General features: G+C 39.1%; 1 long non-coding RNA gene across 1 annotated transcript; it reads left to right on the plus strand.

The window, feature by feature from the left end:
- The first annotated feature begins 385 nt into the window (after nucleotides 1-385).
- LOC104848556 lies at nucleotides 386-11,718 on the plus strand. Its single transcript, XR_776449.1, has 3 exons — nucleotides 386-544; nucleotides 853-1,018; nucleotides 11,620-11,718. It is a non-coding gene; the product is annotated as an uncharacterized LOC104848556 (long non-coding RNA).
- The last annotated feature ends 775 nt before the right edge of the window (nucleotides 11,719-12,493 follow it).

Genomic DNA, 12,493 nt, shown 5'->3' on the forward strand with positions numbered 1-12,493 from the left:
AAGCATGTGGCTTGCACAGTGTAGATCACAATGATATCTGTATCTCTGAATTTGCATATTTGAACAAGAAGGGTGGTGTAAAGCTCAGAAGGCCTTTGCTAATTTATTGGCATGTTCTAATATAGAATGTGCCTTTGGACACGTCTTTGTTTAAAATTCCAAACCTCTCTTTCTTTCCTTATTAGATCATATAAGCGCTTTCCACTTTGTTGTCTCACTGGCGTACTATAAGAATGAATGAAGTAATATGGCCTAGAATCGCCATTAACTTCCCTGGCTAAAGAATGTGGGGAAAACGTCAATTCAAATACTTGTTCCTTTTCTCCACAGGGAGGAATGGTGGGGTGAATGTGTGCTGATATTCTTGCATATTTAAAAATGGCCACAGCAATGCAAGTAAAACAACTTAATCATCTGGAAAGAGAATGCTGTGTGCAGGAATGATCCTGATGCTAATAGTGATGAGGAAGAATTGAAATCAAAGAAATCTGAGTGAATTTGATTCAACCTGTTTGTAGGAATGCAAGCTCAAGTGCCTTCGAAGGTTAGTTTCAGTGTCTGATTTTGCAAATGGATGGTTCGAGGTGTTAATCTTAATCTCAGGTTCTGACAAAAGTAAATGTCTCAAAAGCATACCTTGTTTTGACCCAGAAAAATGTTCATGCCAATTATGAGTATCAAAAGAAACTTAAACTAGTTCTTAGGAAAGTGTCTTTAGTTCCCCAAACAATTCCCACTTCTAAGAGTACACATGTATACTTTCTGCTTCTTAGAATGTAAAATAGCATGGTTTTAATGGATTAAAAAGAATATACTAGGTGTTATTTACTTGTTTGTGTGTTTGTTTTACAGTCATGTTTGATTGCATTCCACCTAAACAAGTTCAAGCCTGGCAGCTGCTGTAAAAACCAAATCCTGCAGTGGAGTAGATTTTATTCATGAACGCACAAAGTAGCTGTCAGAACAGAAGTCTGAGTGCTGTACGAAAGAGACGAGATGTGAGACAGAGCTGGTCAAGGTGAGGGCGAGGGAGCTCTCGCGCTATGGAGCCTCAGGAAAGGGCAGCCAGTGCACTGATGCTTTGCTATGGGCAGTGGGATGGAGAAAACGAGCTCGGTCTTCTGCCAGTTTGTCACGGAGCCCATTGGAGTTATCTGTTAATGAGTCTTCTTTGTTCATAGTGAGGTTCGCTGGCCTTGCCTGAGGGAGCTAGGCCTCCTCCGTGTCTATTGACAGCATCACAAAGTTCGGGAAAGCTCTCTTTACCCCAAAGAAGGCATTATCTCCAAAGAGTGTCTGCGTTTCTGAAGGAAGGAAGCTGTGAGCGGCATTCTCCCTCCTCGAAGGGCCTGTGGTCTGCAAGCTGTTTGCTGGAGCCAGAGTGGGAAAAGTTATAGGGTCCGGGCGTATGACATCATTGGAGACTTTACCTAAGCCTTTTGGGATCTGAGAGATCCCTTTGTGATCCACACTTCAGTGTAGCCTGCGCTGCTCCTCCTTGGTTTGTCCCCGTGTACATCAGCACCGATCTGTTCAGGAAGGTGCCCTGTGCTCTGGTGATGACTGTCAAGGTGTTTTGTTGGCTTGCAGTGCAGTGCTTTTCTCCCTCTGACTGGAAAGGAGTACACGCCTCTCCACGAGTCTCAAAACTCTCTTGATGATGCGCTCCATTGACAAAACTCGAAACAAACAGTTCCAGTGTATCATTACCTCCTTGTCAATTATATACATTTACTATGATGATACACATCCAAAAATGTACTAAAATGGAATATGTTAGATATCTAAATTAAAAAGAAGAAAGTACTTTAAAATAATTTTGTCTAATTTTAACTTTTAGAACAAAATTCATAATGTTCTCATGCAACTATGATCAATGATTTATTTTAAACTGGGAGAAATCTAATTGAATATGGGAGGTAGCATTAAATCATCATTATCTTTAATTTTTAATATAGATGATATAAAAGCTCACTCTCAGGATAGAAGTTCTAACTCTTCTATATTGTTGACATTTTCTTGTGTGCATTTTATTTTATGTTTTCTCTGTGTATAATTTCCAGAAATTTTACTGAACCACTTGTGATTGTTAGCTTACTTAAATCTAAATAATGCAATCAGTAAACCATCCTAGCCATCCCCATGGGAACTGCAGTAACTACATCAGATGAAAGCACCATGGGCTGGCTAGACCCCTGTTTTCTGTCCCGTTTCATCCTCTCACCGGTGGTTCAGGACTCCTAGCCGAACCCTTCAGAGCTATGACAGCACGGTGCACGTATTAACTCATAAACATGTCAGAGTTAATTTTCTTTCTTATTTTTAGGTTAAAAAACACGAATAGATGTTTAGTTTCTTTGAGTGCCTTCAAATAATTCTTATGAATCTAGCACTCCCATACCCCACTTCGGAGGCCCTTATATGGATTTCCTTAACAGAAGGTATAATTCTTTCTCGCTGCAGAACTTGTTTGTGAAAAGCTGAGCTAATTCTGTTTCCATCGATGCCAGCAATTAGAACTCAGTAAGGAAGCTTATTAGCTAAAGTACTTCTGTGGTCATCCTTTAAGGAACTGAAGCTTCAATTTTACCTGCTTAGCAAATACAGAGTTTTCTCGGGGTACATTTCCATCCACTTTACTCTGTCAACTAAGCCTCACAGGGCCCCTTGGGCCAACTGCGACACCTCCGTCTCTCTGCTTCCTTGACACGAACCAGGTCAATCTGACTTCTCTATTTCGAACTCTGCTGGTAAAAGCAGGTTTGACTAATGAATGTGAGGTGAAGTAGTGAAGAAGGGGACGTTTCTGCAACCTCCTAAAGGGATAAGAGAAAGGATAAACCATTTTCTCAACACCTGTGCCATAACAGCCTTGTCCCTGTACAGCCACTGTGCTCAAAGAAAACAGCTAAGCCATTTGATGTCTTTTATGTTCCTCCCCTTAGAGAGAGAGAGAGAGAGAGAGAGAGAGAGAGAGAGAGAGAGAGAGAGAGAAAACAACTCTGAATGAGGCTGATCAGCAGAGAAAGGTCAAGTGGAATTGCCACGGAACACTTCGTTCTAGGAGTCTTTTATCCCCCTCCATACTGGGCAAGATAAAGGGCCCAGTTGTGACTGCCACACAGTGGTTCCTTAATTGAGTCTTCCATCTTCACAGAACCAGATGAGAGAATCACTTAAAAGGAAAAATATTCAAAACCATATGCAGTTTCAGAACAAACTGTCCCAGGCACTGAAAAGTGGAGTTCTTTGAAATCCTGCTGCTGCCTCTGACACACCAGGTCCTTCCGAATCCAGCCGAAGAACTCCTGTGTTTACAATGGAGATCCCTGTAATGAAGCGACATTTGATTGTTCACGGTGAATTATACAGCCTCTCACATTCACAGCTGCATTTTCTCAGCTCTGCTCAAGTGAAAGGATGCTGTCTGCAGGGTCTGGGAATGTTGTGTGCCTGTTTCTGGGAATCAAAAGTGACCCACAGCTGAGGCTGATCTGTCTCAGAACGTCAGGCAGGGCCTGGTCACTCAATGCCACGAGAGGTGACTCTTACCGTAGTACCAGGAGACAAAGGAAATGTGCTGAAAAAGGGACCTGCTGTTTGTTGGAAACTGGGTGGACACTGGGCTTTACAGATTTACTCAAAGAGCAGGGAGGCTTGGAGTTGCCGGACAGTCCAAAGTCAAAGAGATGGACACAGTAGGATACATAAGAACAGTAGCTCAAACTTCAGGATAGAATGACCTATATTACACAGTGAAGCTCTGTGTCGTTTGATAAGGTCACATTAAATTTGCACCTAGAAATGTGAAATAACCAGGGTGATAAACAATGAAAATCTAAACATAGTGGCTTCACTAAGATATTCTCATATAATTCAAAGAAGCTGTGCAAGTAGCAAATTGGGGAGTCGTGATCTTCAGGCCCAATCACGGCATGAGGGCAGCACAGATATTTGACAGGCACCAAAAACCACGGGTGTCACAGTCATAAAACTCGTATTGCAGCCTTATATCTATCAGGACACAACTAAATGACTCCAGGCAAACTGGAGCCAGTTTCCATCCTTAAAATAAGTGAGTTGCTAAAGTCATATCCCTCTTTTATTATAAAAGCACGGTAAGAGATTAAGATAGAATGATTTTAAAGGCGCATTGATATTTTACTCTCATGAACACTCAGTCCAATTTCTAAGGAAAAAAAACACTGTTAAGGCTTTCTTTAAAGTCTTACATAAAACTCCTGCAGATTCATATGTTTAAAAGCTTCAAAAGCAAGTGAAATCTAATTGCACGCACTAGAGTAAGTTCCCAACTTACAGATGAGATCAGTTCTGGGAGAATATTTATAAGGCTGATGAAGTGCAACTTATGTACCTTTGACACAAATATACAATGTAAAGCATAAAGAAACTCCCACACACAAAATCTGTAAATAAGCTATTTTTACTTTTCAAGCTAATTTACAATGGTGGTACAGTATAGTACAAGTATACATAAAGTATTTTTAACTTTATAGTTCCCTTAAAATGGTAAGGTAGACACACACACTACATCAGAGATATGTTCCCATCTGTGAATGTTTATAATGCGAGATCTGTTCATATCTGTGAAAGTCTGCAACTTGAATATTCCTAAGTCAGAGAGTTACTGTATTTACCAAATATATATATATATATATACACATATATATATACATATATATATATGTGTGTATATATATATATACACATATGTATATAGGTATACATATGTATATATATATGTATTACAAAATTACCTACTTCTACCCCAAATCCACATGTTGAAAACCCAGCTTCTGGTGCCTTTGACTGTTACTGTACTTGACAGGATCTTTACAGAGACACTGAAGGTAAGATGTGGACATAGGGGAGCTTCCTGTTCCAGTATGACTGGTGTAAGAAGAGGGAATGACCACATAGACATGCAGAGGGAAGCCTGTGAGAGATTCTGAAGGAAGAGGGCCATCGCTGCACCAAGGAAAGAGGCCTTCATAAGAAACTACTTCTGCCAACAGCTGCAGTCAGGAGTTCTGCAGGCCTCTGGAACTCCAGGAAAACAAATTTCTGTTGTGTAAACTACTCAGTCTGTGGAAAATTGTTACGGAAACCCTATTAAACTAACATGATGTGTCACAGACATCCACATATAATGGCTCACATTCATCTGTCAATTTTCTATATATGTTGCAATTGATTTTACATTAGAAGACATGGTTTGGAATTTGCCTCTACTTTAAGGACAAGATATCAAATTCTCTGTGGAAGAAGAAAACATGACTTTCAACCTCCACAATTTTTCAGACACACTGAAAGTTGGCAAGTGTGGCAGAAAACAGAACCAAATGCCTGTGAACCAAGATAAAAATATGGACAATAGATTTCAGTTCTTGTTCAATAAAGAGTCAGTGCTACAGAGTAATCCCAGTTGTCTTAAGCAATTTGCAATTGGAAACCAGAAACAACTTTCAGAGACTACATTACAACAATTCTGGCTGATGATATGAATAATAATAGAAACAAAGGAAATAACCCAGCTAATTGTCTTGTCTTTCTGACAGCAATCTCTGGTCTGTAGTAAAGAGTGTAGAATTTAGGGCCAGGGATTTAGCTCAGTGGTGCTGCTGCCTGCCTTGTAAATGCAAGGTCTTAAATTCAATCCCTGGTACAAAAAAAAAAAAAAAAAAAAAAAAAGAATGGAAAATAGGATAGATATTGAATTTAAGGTGGCTTGAAAGGGCTAGAATTTGTAGATTAGTGTGCCAGGAAGGAGGGCACCAATCAGAGAAAGAGCTCGGTGATATGTGAGGGATACAACTTTTGTTTTTACTTGGATCTAATCTCTAACTTGTAGGAGACAACTCCAGAAAGCCAAGAAAATAAGATGAATAAAGAATATTAGTGGGGAATTTAAACTAAACAATTTCTAAAGCACTGAGAATTTTCTGAACTGTTACTAACCAGAGAAAGGAACATTTTGGGTGCACAGGGTTATCACCAGAGAATTTAGAAGACTAAACTCAAGAGCAAAGATTACTCTAAAATATATCTAAATAATTTTAAAAGAGTCTTAAAATATAGATGTTTTGAAAGTAATTTCATTGATTACTAATTTAACTACAGTATTCTTTAAGAAAGCAACAAAGTTTTACCCTTGACATTATAAAACTCAAACTATCAAGCATTAAAAAATTTAATAGATATGTGATGTACCAGGAGAATTTCATCCATGAGAAGGGTAAAACTTAGTCAATAGAAGAGAACAGAATTGAAAGATAAGCTAAAATCAGCACATGGTTACTCCTCCAAGAAGCAGAAGCCACAGTGAGTCTCAAAATCAAATGATTTTATCATTATTTGTGCTGGTAAGAGAAAGTAAGGAGTAAAAACCAACCAAAGTATTACTGAACCCTGATCTAAGTACAGGTAAGAGGGAGAGAAGGTTGAGTGAAAGAAACCTAGATTACCATGTGGTCTACAAAAGGTTTGACAAAAGCGTTGTTCTGTCCTTGAATAAAAGCCACTGATCTAAGTGGCCTTGCCTTAGTAGCTGTTTCATACTCATTCACTGAGGGAGAGCAGCCTGAGAGAGATGTGGCTCTGGTGCAACTACAGGAATGGACTTGAGAATACAGCGGCTTGAGCCCTGAGTCCATTATTGGCATGCAGGAGCATTTCTCTGGGGTACTCCCAAGGCTAGAAGAGCAGACAAGAATGTTAAGACTGTTGTACATATGCTCAAGGATTTAAAGAAAAACATATATAAAATTAGCAGAGAAATAAAGCTGTGGAAAGACCTACATGAAATTTCTAGGGGTGAAAATTCAATATAAGAAATAATTAAATGTAGTGAACATGATTAAAGGAGATTAGACACATTATAAAATTAGTGAATTTGACATAGCAGTAGCTAAGCAAAAGGAAGCACAAAGAAGAAGAAAAAGAGCAAAAGAAAAAAAGACAAAATAAAGTGAGCCTCAGGGAACATAGGCACTTAGAAAGTGGCCTAAAATATGTGTAGCTGCAGCTCCAGAAGTGCGGAGAGCAGGAAAAAATCAGAAAAATTAATAGCAGGCAGGCTTGGTGGTGCACGCCTGGGAGGCTGAGGCAGGAGTTCAAGACCAGCCTGGGCTACATAGTGAGTTGCAGGTCATTCTCAACTACATAGTGAGACCCTGTCTCAAAAACCCAAAATAATAACAATAATAATAATAAAAGCTAAGAGTTTTCTCAAATTTGATAATATCTGTGCAGCTTAGACAATCTCAATATACCTCAAAAAGAATCGACACAGTGAAACCCACATTAAGGCATACAAATTCAAAATGTTGAAAAACAGTAGTAGGGAGAGCATCTTAAAATTAGTCTGAGAAAATCTATATGTGATGCTCAGTGGAATAATGACTGAAAGCTTGACATAAAGCATGCAAACCAGAAGACAATAAGATGGATTCTTTAAAGTGCTGAAATAAAATTCTCTCAATATCAACTTCAATGCCTAGTACAAGTTTATCTCAGTGATATAAAATTATTTTTAGGCAAGCAGAAGCATAGATTTTCTGCTACCAGCTAATCTGCACTGCAGACCTCCTGTATTTTTTGTAAAATCCTGCATTTATACTAGGTACATTGCTCAGCTATTCATTCTGACAAAACACCTGAGAAAGTAACTTTAAAAAGAGAAGTGTATTTTAGCTTATGGGCTCAGAAGTTTTCATCCATGGTCACTGGCTCCACAGAAGAAAAATGGTTCAGAATGTGATGGAGAAAACCTGCTTGACTCACAGCAGGAAGGAATCAGCAAGAGGGAAAGAGCTAGAAAAGAAAGTGTCTGACAGATATAGTTTCCAAATTCATGCCTACATGACACACATCCTTCCTTGAGGCACTGCCTTCCAATAATATAGGTCATTAATTTATTACCTCATCCATGGATTAACCCACTGAGGAAGTCAGACTCCTCATAATCCATTTTTCTTTGGAAACACCCATAGATACCCAGAGGCTTGTTTTGCTAATTCCTGAAATGTTTCTTTATCCAATCAAGTTGCAAATCAAGATTAACTATCATGTCTCAACCCTTTATCTAAACACATCTCCTGAAACTACACTTAATCTTCAAATAATGATGTTGTAATTCGGCCAATCATTATATTGCTATTCTTCATATAACTCAGATTGAACTGATTGCCTCCCAAAGACTCAACATTTTCAGCATTACCTAAAAGTTCAAGTCCAAAGTCTCTACTGAGACTCAAGGCAACTGTTTATCATGAACTCTTGTAAAAAGTCAAAAAACAATCTATATAGTCCCAGAATACAATGACACAGGGTGAATATTCCCATTTTTAAAGGAAGGAGTGTACAATAGAAAAGAATTGGACCAAAGCAAGGCCTAATACCATCAGTGTAAACATTAAATTCTGTAGAATTGTTTCCAGCACATCACAGCATGCTGTAATTTTCAAAGGGCTACGGCAAGGCATTCACACTCCTGGCATCTTCAGCTACATAGCATCTCTATTATAGCTTCAGCATCCCTCTCACACCTCAGTTACAGCCCATGCCAGGACTTTCCTGCAGGGGCTGTGACTCTGTCCAAAACCTTCCTGTGAAAATCTCATTGAAAGTCTCTGGTATGAGCTGTGTTTAGATGTACCCCCAAAACCTCATGCACTCGTAGTTAGGGCTTTTTAGAGGTGGCTGGTTCTAGGTTGTGTAAATGTGAATTAAGGGCTGTGACTATGGATTAAGGTGTAAATTTAATTTAGTTCACAGATTGGTTTAGCCTTGTCGTGTGGGTAATGAGAAACCCCATTCTGGGTGTGGCTGGCACCACCCAAAAGTTCGCAGCCTGGATAGAATAAGAGGGAAAGGGAGGCTGGCTGCTGCTCCTTCCTACTCACTGCCTCCTGCCTGCCCTGCATGGACTTTTTTTATTCTCTGCCCTGCTAACCTGTCTTGGAAACAGCTGACTATGGGCTGAGCTGTGAGATGAAATAAAGCTCCCCTCTTTTAACTTTGGATGTCAGGTATTTTGTTTCCACAATAAGAAAAGTAACTAAGGCAGCCTCCATGATCCTGAAATTCTTGAACTTTACATGTGTCAGAAATCAGCAATATGTGTAGGACACCTAGATCTGCCGCCAGATTCAAAGAAGATAGGTGCCCTTGGACCGCTGCTGTAATGTCCTCTGAGTCACTAGATGTTAGAGTGCAGTGAAGTTAATTCAGGGGAAATGGTGCCTGAGGCAGCCCTGCTTAAGCAAGAAAGTCCAGAAGCTCTCCTTTCAAATGCATTGTGTACATTTTTACACCATTGAGCCTCTGATGGCTGGGGTCTTACTGATTTCTGGGGTGCTCTCTAAACATCTTCCTTCCTGTCCCTGTAGTCCTACTTGGTTTCATTTTAATGGTGTTGTTCTCTTCAGTAAGTACACCTAATTTGGATCCAGATGATTTACATGCACTTATTTTCTGGGCAAATTGCAAAGTTTTCAAATCTTTGACTATTCTTTTTGCTTTCAATTATCTCTGTACCTCTGGTTAACAGCAGCCAGGAATATCCATTCCACGGACCCTGGATCTTTCCTCTACAGGTTAATTAGGTCATCACCTTTAAATCCAGCCTCATACAAGGTTTTTAGCTCTAGACAAATGTACTTAAATTATTTGTCAAAATGTAGCATGACTAGCTTCTAATCCAATTCTCAATGAAGTTTTTATTTCTATCTGAAACCTCATGAACTGTCTTTACTGTCCACATTCCTATTCCTATTCTTGACTTTTAGTCCTATGCTAGCATTTCCCACCATAAAGTATTTCTCAATCCAAATAAATTGACAAGATTAGCAATCATAGGAAACTTCTGAAGAGTTTAAATAACATTTTAGCAATAAGGAAAACTAAAGCTGTATGTGTAACTAATTCTTTACATAAAAGTTAATTCCACAAGCAAGTCTTGTGTTTGATAACATTTAAGAGAGTAGTGCCTTCTTAATCAGGACATACAGCCCAATTAATATAAATGGTGAAATTAATATATTTGGTGATATGAAAATAAACATTACCATATAACCATAAATCAGATTTTGGGTCTTATTTTTATATTCTTATTTGTATATTCTTATATTTTTATAAGTAGGGTATACCTCTACCTCTGCTTTTAAGTATATTTTGTGATTCATTTTTGTAGAAAAATATTGATAAAGAATAATTTTAATATTTTTCAAAATTCAGCTGCCCAGGAAGTGAATTTGAAACTTTTGCCACATGTATGACCTAAACTCCCATTAGTAGTCTGACCTCAAGGACCCCAAGGCTTATTTGAAGCCATTTGCAGAATCTGGGCATGTGTTCGATGGGGGAAAGGCTTTGTGGTCACAATGATATGCAGCTTCCATTCTCTGACTGCTCAGTCCTGCACTGAGGGAACTGGGAAAGTGAGGCAAGCAGTGCAGGGTGCTTTTCATTGCACTGGGTAGCAAAATATATCACAAAACATTTCAGTAAAGCTCACCTGACCTTCTATTGAATCACCGAATGAACAAACATAAATCAAGGCTGACAAGGTTGAGTCTCTCTCCTCAGAGCTTTGAAAATAATAATATATCATCCTCTAACAATATAACATCCATCCGCCCCCACGTTCACTCTCATCTTGTTGGCAAAAGGTCCCTCAATTCAAAAACAAACCCTCATTATACTAGTTGAATGCAATTCTCATGCCCGGAAAAGAGTATCAGATTCATATTAAAGAGAAGATTGTTTTATACAAGGACTTGCCAAAGAAAGACTTAGAGATGAATTATGTTGAAACTCCCCGTGCTCCTTTAATGAACATTCTAGCGTGTAACCAGATGTTTCATTGGGGAAGGGAATCAACAGAAGCATAGATTGTCCTGCCACTCCGCTGTATCCTGCAATGGAAATTAGAGTGATTCACAAGGAGCAGAATTACCTGGAATATTTATCTTTCAAAATGAGGGAGGAGAGAGAGGGAGAGAGGGAGAGAGGGGGAGAGAGAGAGAGAGAGAGAGAAAGAGAGAGAGACAGAGAGAGAGAGAGAGAGAGAGAGAGAATCACTTCCTTTTCCTCTGTAAAATAAATCCAAACTATTTGTTGTGAGAAATTCAAGCACTTTGTTCCTGTGATGGACTCTGCTGGTAGTCATGGTATGTGTTCTACTCCTTTTCCTAACAGAATTTCAATCTTATGATGTGTCAGTTAAACAAGAAAAAAACAAAAACAAAAAACAAAAATCAGCATCTGCACAAGTGGATAGCTAGACTCCCTTGAAACAAGAAGTGGGCATGTGGTTTGTTCATGATTAGTGAGACGTAGGTGGAATCACTGAGCAGTGTCTCTTAAAAAGATCTCAGATAGGAGATATGAGGCTTGGGCAATTTGGAAAGATCCTGTTTTGAGATTTTAAAAAAGTTCTTGGAAGATAGCTAAGCACTCCCTAGGTTCAAACCTCTGTATTGAAAGAAAAAATCATCATCATCATCATCATCAGCAGCAACAACAACAAAACCCTTTACAGAAAGCAAACTCGGCTGGCAGCTGAAATAACCCCCCTCTTCCCCCTTCTTTTTGTAGAAAGAGGAGACATGATGCTGGAAGTGAAACTAGCCTTCTCATGAGGATGTTGCAACGGATAAAAGTTAGGGTTACATGGCTGACGGAAAGATAAAAGATTCTGGTGAGTCTGCACAGTGGCGTCTACACAGTGGTGATCTATATCTCCAGTCTCCCTGCACATTGAGAAAAAATAAACAGTAATTTTAAAATGAGGACAAATTATTACTTTCAATTGAATGCAATGGCTAATTCCACTATACAACTTACGTCTTTTTATCCCATATTATCCTTACCATGTTAACTATTATGATTGCATGATATTGTAAGATTTTATTATTTTACCCAAATCACAAAGAATGACCTGCGGCTGGAGGCTTTTACACCTCCCCAAGACTTTAAGCAAGCTGTAGTAGAATTCCAGCTGAATGATTTCATTGTGGACCATGCCGGTTTCCCTTCTGTCATATTTTCTCTGACATCTAGTTCAGTTATGATGAGAGATGGAGTTTGGGAAGGACCAAGAGATGCCAGGGTTTCCTACCCACAACAACTCCCCCAGTCCTGTTCTAGTACCTGCACTGAATCATGAGATGCAAAGACCTCTGAGTCTAATAGGACCTTTGAAATTTTAGTGCCCTTTTAATATACCATTCTGAAATATGCACATTTTGAATCATTCTGAACTAACAATTGGCTGAGCAATCTTTTGGGTTAATGCTCTTTTGTAATATAAATCAGCCCACCAGTCCACTAGGCCCTGTTTTGTTTAGCTCATAGTCCTCTACTTGAGAAGCCATTTGTAGCCCAAGCCATAGGCACAAGAAATTAATTTCCATACACAGTGCTCCACTCTGTAGAGGAGTCAGGCACAGGTATGGTCATGGGCTGGCCC

The sequence above is a fragment of the Fukomys damarensis genome, unplaced genomic scaffold, assembly GCF_012274545.1.
Source record: "Fukomys damarensis isolate Sample0158 unplaced genomic scaffold, DMR_v1.0_HiC HiC_scaffold_18, whole genome shotgun sequence".
In the NCBI taxonomy this organism is placed as follows: Eukaryota; Metazoa; Chordata; class Mammalia; order Rodentia; family Bathyergidae; genus Fukomys; species Fukomys damarensis.